Source organism: Balaenoptera borealis (genome assembly GCF_965194805.1).
Source record: "Balaenoptera borealis genome assembly, chromosome: 4".
Lineage (NCBI taxonomy): Eukaryota > Metazoa > Chordata > Mammalia > Artiodactyla > Balaenopteridae > Balaenoptera > Balaenoptera borealis.
In genome coordinates this window covers 116,290,094-116,297,052 of record NC_138861.1, presented here as the reverse complement: position 1 = coordinate 116,297,052, position 6,959 = coordinate 116,290,094, and the positions used below count along the sequence as shown (strand labels likewise).

The following is a 6,959-nucleotide window of genomic DNA, read 5'->3' as shown; positions in this document are numbered from 1 at the left end:
CGGGCTACTTGCTTTACCAAAGCAAGGGCATCAAACTTGGCTAATAAGAATAGTCATCCACAGAGTGGCTTTGAGAAAATCTAAATGCAACCAAGTGGACATTTCAAGCTGAGATCTGAAGAAATCTGGCAGTTTATTCTGCCTCAGACAAACTTCGTATTTTAACATCTAAAAACCCTCCTCCTCCTCTTACTTCCAGGGTTGGCTCACAGGGTTGTATTTCTGATTGTTCCATCTCCAGTGCTGGTACTCTTTACTTGCGTATAGTGTTTTCCAGGGAGTCGAAAGACACTCTGATTATATACTATTAGAGTGCGTGTGGATGTGTGTGTGTGTGTGAGTGTGCGTGTGTGTGTGAGAGAGATGGGAGAAGTTTGCAAGTCTCCATTTTCTTAGGGAAAGCTTAGCATGTAACAGAAAGATACTCTGGGTGGTCATCCTGCATGTGCATCTGACAGGGTAGAATTATGCTATGAGATTTTAATGTGTCGCTTTTAATTTTTTCCTATATTTTCAATCTTGACATGAGATCATTCCTGATAAATCCTTGTTTTCAGGAACCTAAAGACTTCAAGAGCTCTAAGAATGGTCATTCCTAACATCTCTTTACCACAAGCTATTCGTGCGTTGATGTTCAGACCGTGCATCATTTTCCCGGAGAACATGACTCAAAAGGGTTCATTTCGAGAATAAGTAACACTGTCTGACATTCTAACTGGAATAAAGGGTTTTATTCTCCTATACCATGTCCTCCACTTCCAAGGAAAATTTTTAATGAAAAATGTTCCAGAAGAATAATAATGTTATCCGAAGTCCAGGAATATAATTGTTCTCTTCCAGGTGTTCAGTGCTTCCTCACTATAAAAACAAATCAACATCACAAGACCTTTATTTTATCTCTATGTAGAAGAAAAGCAGCAATAACAGTGGATACCACTTACTGGGCAGCCACTGAACCCTAGGAGTTTGGCATATTAACCCATGTGGTCCTTCCAACAAATCCACAGAATTGTGATTCTTGTTTAGCAGATGATGAAACTGAGATTTTGAGAAGTTAAGCATCCTGCCCAAGGTCATATAGCTAAGAAGTGCTGATCTCCCTTGTTACAAAGATTATACACCTTTCCTTACACTACATGGATTAAAAAAAAAAATGTTCTTTGTTCCATTTATAATTTTACAATTGTTTAAAGAACCAAATCTGCTTTCAAGTTCTCATTAGAAACGACTTTTTGAAATTAATTTGGAACATAATTAGAATAAGCCACACAGTACATCCATGATTTGAGAAATAGTGGAAAAGTTTGGAGTAGTAACTTAGGTTTTAGTGTGATCACATTTTTGGTGTTGGAAGGACCTTTTGAAATCTCATCAAAACATCCGCTTTGGGGATTCCCTCTGCCATCACCCTTAGGGGAAACTACTTGAGCGCATGTAGTGATAGTACATGCAGAACTTTTCATTCAGAACTTTCCATTTTTAGCCAGTTTGAATGATTAGTAATAATACCTCACCTTTATATACTCTCCGCAGTTGACATGTTACTCACCTCTTTTACGCATCTTGTTTCATTTACGGAAGCTTGTTCTTATTTTGAGTCCAAGTCTGTTCTCCCATTTACTTCAACTCACAGGAGGGATGGAAACTTTTTCTGTATAGAATGTAAATGAGGTAGGGGATAGTGTTGGGGTGAATAACTTCTCATTTAATATTCATGATGTGGTATCTCTTTGCTAAGGTGGTTTTGGTGAACATCTTCCTCATAGATTTGACAAAAATGAGTATGTGCTTTCCTCTTTTATGAACCCCTTTTAAAGCTACAAAACCAAGAGCTCTGCTGATGCAGATCTGTGTTTTCCCCTTCCTCCCCCCACATGCGTGAAAAAGCAGCAACATGGAAGGCAAGAATAGTTCTGACCAATAGCAATAACTTGCCACCTTAGCAACAATAGGTCTGTGGGTAGAGAATTACAAAGTAAATCCTTGGTAGCTAAGAATGTTGCTTTGCTTTTAGAAATTGAAACTTTTTTTTTTTTTGCCATGTAATAACAGCTTTATTGAGATGTAATTTACACACCATAAAACCCACCCATTTAAAGTGTACAATGCAATGCATTTTAGCGTATTCACAGAATTGTACAACTGTCACCATCATTTTAGAATATTTTCCTCACCCTAAAGAAACCCCTTCCCCATCAGCAATCCCTCCCCATTCCTTCCACCATCACCACCCTCAGCCCTGAGCAAGCACTGATCTACTGTCTCTACCCATCTTCCTGTTCTGGACATTTCATATAAATGGAATCATGCGATACACAACCCTTGTGTCTGGCTTCCTTGTTGTAGCATGTGTCGGTAGCATGTATTCTTTTCAATGGCTGAATAACATTCCATTGTATGCCACACCGCTTGGTGTTTGTCTGAAACTTTTGACTTTTGATTTAGTTGTTAACATGGGTGAAACAAAAGAACTTTATATTACATACACTTAATTGAACTTTTTGTGCCCTTTAAAAAACACATTCTGAGGGCTTGGAAAGATGCCATACATTTTTAACTTGGGACCTCTGTGTATAGATAAGATGTATATTTGTTTTATCTACTTTCCTCATTCTTGTGTGTAACGTGTGAGTGTGCAAAAGGGAGCGTGAAATCAGATATAGTTCAAAAAGTGCATATGCAAGGCTCATGTGGATAAAATCATGCAATTTCACCAGGCCCAGTTCTAATTCCTTCACGACTTGAGTCTATGGATCATGGTGTGTGTTCCTCAGTGTAGACAGAATCAACCACACTGTTGGTGCAGCTTTCCAATCAGGCTTACATCCCCATAATTATTGTTTGATAGGTAAATGTCACCTTGTGATATGTGGGTAGGTATTCTCCATGATCAGAATTTAAAGGCATGTTCATCACTAATTTTACCTGATCTTTCACTTTGTCAGAGATTAGAATAGTCTGACAGGACTTTATTCAACAGTGCTGTTTTCGTCTAAGGATCTCCTGAAAGGGTTTGCAAATTGATATTTTCCTAATTATTTTTCTCATTTAGAAATATCAGTTATTTAATACCAATGGATATATATATATAAAAGGAAAAGGGATGTGTGGTGAGGTGGATAGGTAGAAGTTAATGTCAGGGGCAATGAGAAGCACTGACCATGTTCAATCTGAATTGTTTTGAGTCGGAGACACCTTATTTATCTTCAATTAACTGAATATCTATTGAGGACAAGGCTTATAGTCATTCTTGTATAGTTCCAAAGGGAAGAAAAATGGTGAGGTATATTTTTTGCTCAAACATAATGATATGGAGAAAATACGCTTCTAGGAAGCAGAATTCTATCAATACTTTCCTCCTCACCCACCCATAAAGCACCTATACATCTGAGTTACCTGAAGAAGGATTTATCCATTAGAATTGTTATAAAATGGATGGATGGAACCACTTCAAATACTTTCTCCCTAAAAGTGTTCAAATAGACACAAAACCAATAGTCAATGATGTTATAGGCTTTCTTCCTGGTGGGCACTATGGATACCACAAAGAACAAGGCAGGCACAGCCCTTCCTTTTCAGAACTGGTATTGAGAGCAACATTTGGAAGAGCTAGAAAGCAGAAAAGGTAGAAAAGGAAAGAGTCATTAAGAAAGCTGCTCAGAAAAAGGACGAGGTCAGAGGGGAAGAGATAGGATGCTTCAGAACTGTGGCTGGCAAGTGATAGCTTCATCCAGGTTGTGTTGGGTACACAGTGATGAACAGTATGCCATCCCAGCTCACAAGGAACTTCCAACCTAGGTGGGTGACCCACACTGTAGAGGGAAAAAAGGAGTGTTGATTGGATCCACCTGGGATTCATCCTTTGGGCACTGGCTTGTGTTTCTCTGTGGTGGTCTCACTGCATGTGGATTGTGGATTCTTTTGGTCTGTCCTTCTAAGGATGGGGCCCTTGAGCATGGGACACACACACTGTGGCACATCTTAGGTCAGCACTTCATTAATCCCAGGATTTTCTGTGAAAATGATAAACCACAGTCCTTTTTTTTTCTTTAAGTTGTTTTACAATGTTGTGTTAATTTCTGCTATACAGCAAAGTGATTCAGTGATACGCATATATACATTCTTTTAATATTCTTTTCCATTATGGTTTATCATAGGATATTGAATATAGTTCCCTGTGCTATACAGTAGGACCTTTTGTTTAATAAACCACAGTCCTTGAGAAAATTCATACCAAAGTATTACAACTGTGTAGGAGTCTCAATATTCACATTATTATTCAGCAGAGACGATAAATGCATGGAATAAATATGGCACTGATTGAGTTCATATATTTGCATTAAGATGAATCTATTTTAAAAAATTAGGACCCAAACGTTAACTGATTTCTCCTAAACGTTCTCTACCTTTTTACTTACATACTAACTTAAATAAATATATCCAATTTTCATTTACAATGCTCTGGAATGTGTAGCAAATGTCCACTGGGGTACAAAAGCAGTAAATTCCCCTTTATTCTTGTTATTTATTGTGAAGACATGCTTCATTAAACAGTCCCCGCCTTGTTACTGAAACAACTTAATATGGTTTTGCACAACTAATGGTCTTCATCAGCGTTCATCATTGAGTTGTTTCCTACCTAAGAAACAGGGTTGGTATTCTAAATACTGTCTATGCTAGGATGGGGAAATCTCATTACCGAAAAGGTAGTAAGTTTTAGGAGAACTAATTTAAATCAATCAACAGAATGGTCTCTGTCGAGAGTTATGTGACACTTATAATAATGTACTGCTTATGCTTTTATTTAGGGGGTTAAATATCTCTGCTACTGGCCAAGCAGAAAGAAATAACACTTGAGTTTTGGCTTGCAGTGGTTAGGACGGGCATTTCTGAGTAGGAAAGAGAACTGAGTTTAGATGCAGGAGCAGTGTAGTCTGGCTGGGCTGTGCCATCTCTCCGGCCCTCAGTTGCCTCATCAGTAAAATGAAAGCAGAGCTGTTTGTTTTCTCTAATTTTGCTTCGAATTTTGATATTTTATATTTATCACATTATCTATTTGCTATCACCAAACATCATTCATATATTAACGAAGGAATGAAGACACATATAGAATCAGCTCACCAAAAGAGCACTAGAAGGAAGTCTAATATCACGGAAAGAGAACCCCACTGGGAATTGGAAGACTTGGGTTTAGCTTTAGCTCTGTCAGTGACTAGCTTTGTGACCTTGGGCAAGATACTTCTCAGTAGTCCCTATAATTATTTTCAGTTCTAAGATTCTGTGAGTTCAACAAGGAAGTAAAACTCAGAACGGAGGCATACAACTGTACCTGATGTTATCAGGACGTGAACTTTGGACTCAGGGAGACCTAGCGAAACTAGGATTTGATTTTTTTTTTTAAGTACAAGATAGGTGTTAAACATTTTATAGCTTTTTTTAAAATTAACCATTTTAAAGTATACAATTCAGTAGAATTTAGTACATTCATGTGTTGTGCAACCACCACCCGTCTCTAGTTTCAAAACATTTTTATTATCTCAAAAGGAAACGCTGTACCCATTAAGCAGTCACTCTTTCTTCCCCCTGCTCCCCTCAGCTCCTGGCAACCACCAATCTGCCTTTTGTCTCTAGGGATTTGCCTATTCTGGATAATTCATATGAGTGGAATCATATAATACTTGGCCCCTATAGTCTGGCTTCTTTCACTTAGCATAATGTTTTTGAGGTTCATCCATGTTGTAGCATGGATCAGCACTTCATTCCTTTTCATGGCTGAACAATATTCCATTGTATAGATTCATCACATTTTGTTTACCCATCCATCCTTTGATGGGTATTTGGGTTGCCTTTGCATTTTTTTTTTGAATTTTATTTTATTTATTTTTTTTATACAGCAGGTCCTTATTAGTCATCAATTTTATACACATCAGTGTATACATGTCAATCCCAATCGCCCAATTCATCACACCACCACCACCAGCCCCCTCCGCTTTCCCCCCTTGGTGTCCATACATTTGTTCTCTACATCTGTGTCTCAATCTCTGCCCCACAAACTGGTTCATCTGTACCATTTTTCTAGGTTCCACATATATGTATTAATATACGATATTTGTTTTTCTCTCTCTGACTTACTTCACTCTGTATGACAGTCTCTAGATCCAACCACGTCTCTACAAATGACCCAATTTCGTTCCTTTTTATGGCTGAGTAATATTCCATTGTATATATGTACCACATCTTCTTTATCCATTCGTCTGTCAGTGGACATTTAGGTTGCTTCCGTGACCTGGCTATTGTAAATAGTGCTGCAATGAACATTAGGGTGCATGTGTCTTTTTTTTTTTTTTTTTAGCAGCTGAATTGAATTTGAGTCAAAGAACCTGCTGTTTTTTTTTTTTTTTTTAAATGGTATCTCATTGTGGTTTTTTTAAAAAAATTATTTATTTATTTATTTATTTATGGCTGTGTTGGGTCTTCGTTTCTGTGCGAGGGCTTTCTCTAGTTGCGGCAAGCGGGGGCCACTCTTCATCATGGTGCGCGGGCCTCTCACTATCGCGGCCTCTCTTGTTGCGGAGCACAGGCTCCAGACGCGCAGGCTCAGCAATTGTGGCTCACGGGCCTAGTTGCTCCGCGGCATGTGGGATCTTCCCAGACCACGGCTCGAACTCGTGTCCCCTGCATTGGCAGGCAGATTCTCGACCACTGTGCCACCAGGGAAGCCTGCATGTGCCTTTTTGAATTATGGTTTTCTCTGGGTATATGCCCAGTAGAGGGATTGCTGGATCATATGGTAATTCTATTTTTAGTTTTTTAAGGAACCTCCATACTGTACTCCATAGTGGCGATATCAGTTTACATTCCCACCAACAGTGCAAGAGGGTTCCCTTTTCTCCACACCCTATCCAGCATTTGTTTTTTGTAGATTTTCTGATGATGCCCATTCTAACTGGTGTTAGGTG

The 6,959-nt window shown here is 38.6% G+C and overlaps 1 long non-coding RNA gene across 1 annotated transcript in view; it reads right to left on the bottom strand.

Annotated features, from left to right (window-relative positions):
* Window positions 1-338: 338 nt before the first annotated feature.
* The window catches only part of LOC309627299, a 53,193-nt gene continuing 46,572 nt past the window's right edge, over window positions 339-6,959 (bottom strand). Inside the window, exons 2-3 of the long non-coding RNA XR_014243660.1 lie at window positions 1,550-1,651; window positions 339-858 (exon numbers count right to left, since the gene is read on the bottom strand). This is a non-coding gene — a long non-coding RNA (uncharacterized lncRNA). The remainder of the gene's footprint in view (window positions 859-1,549; window positions 1,652-6,959) is intronic.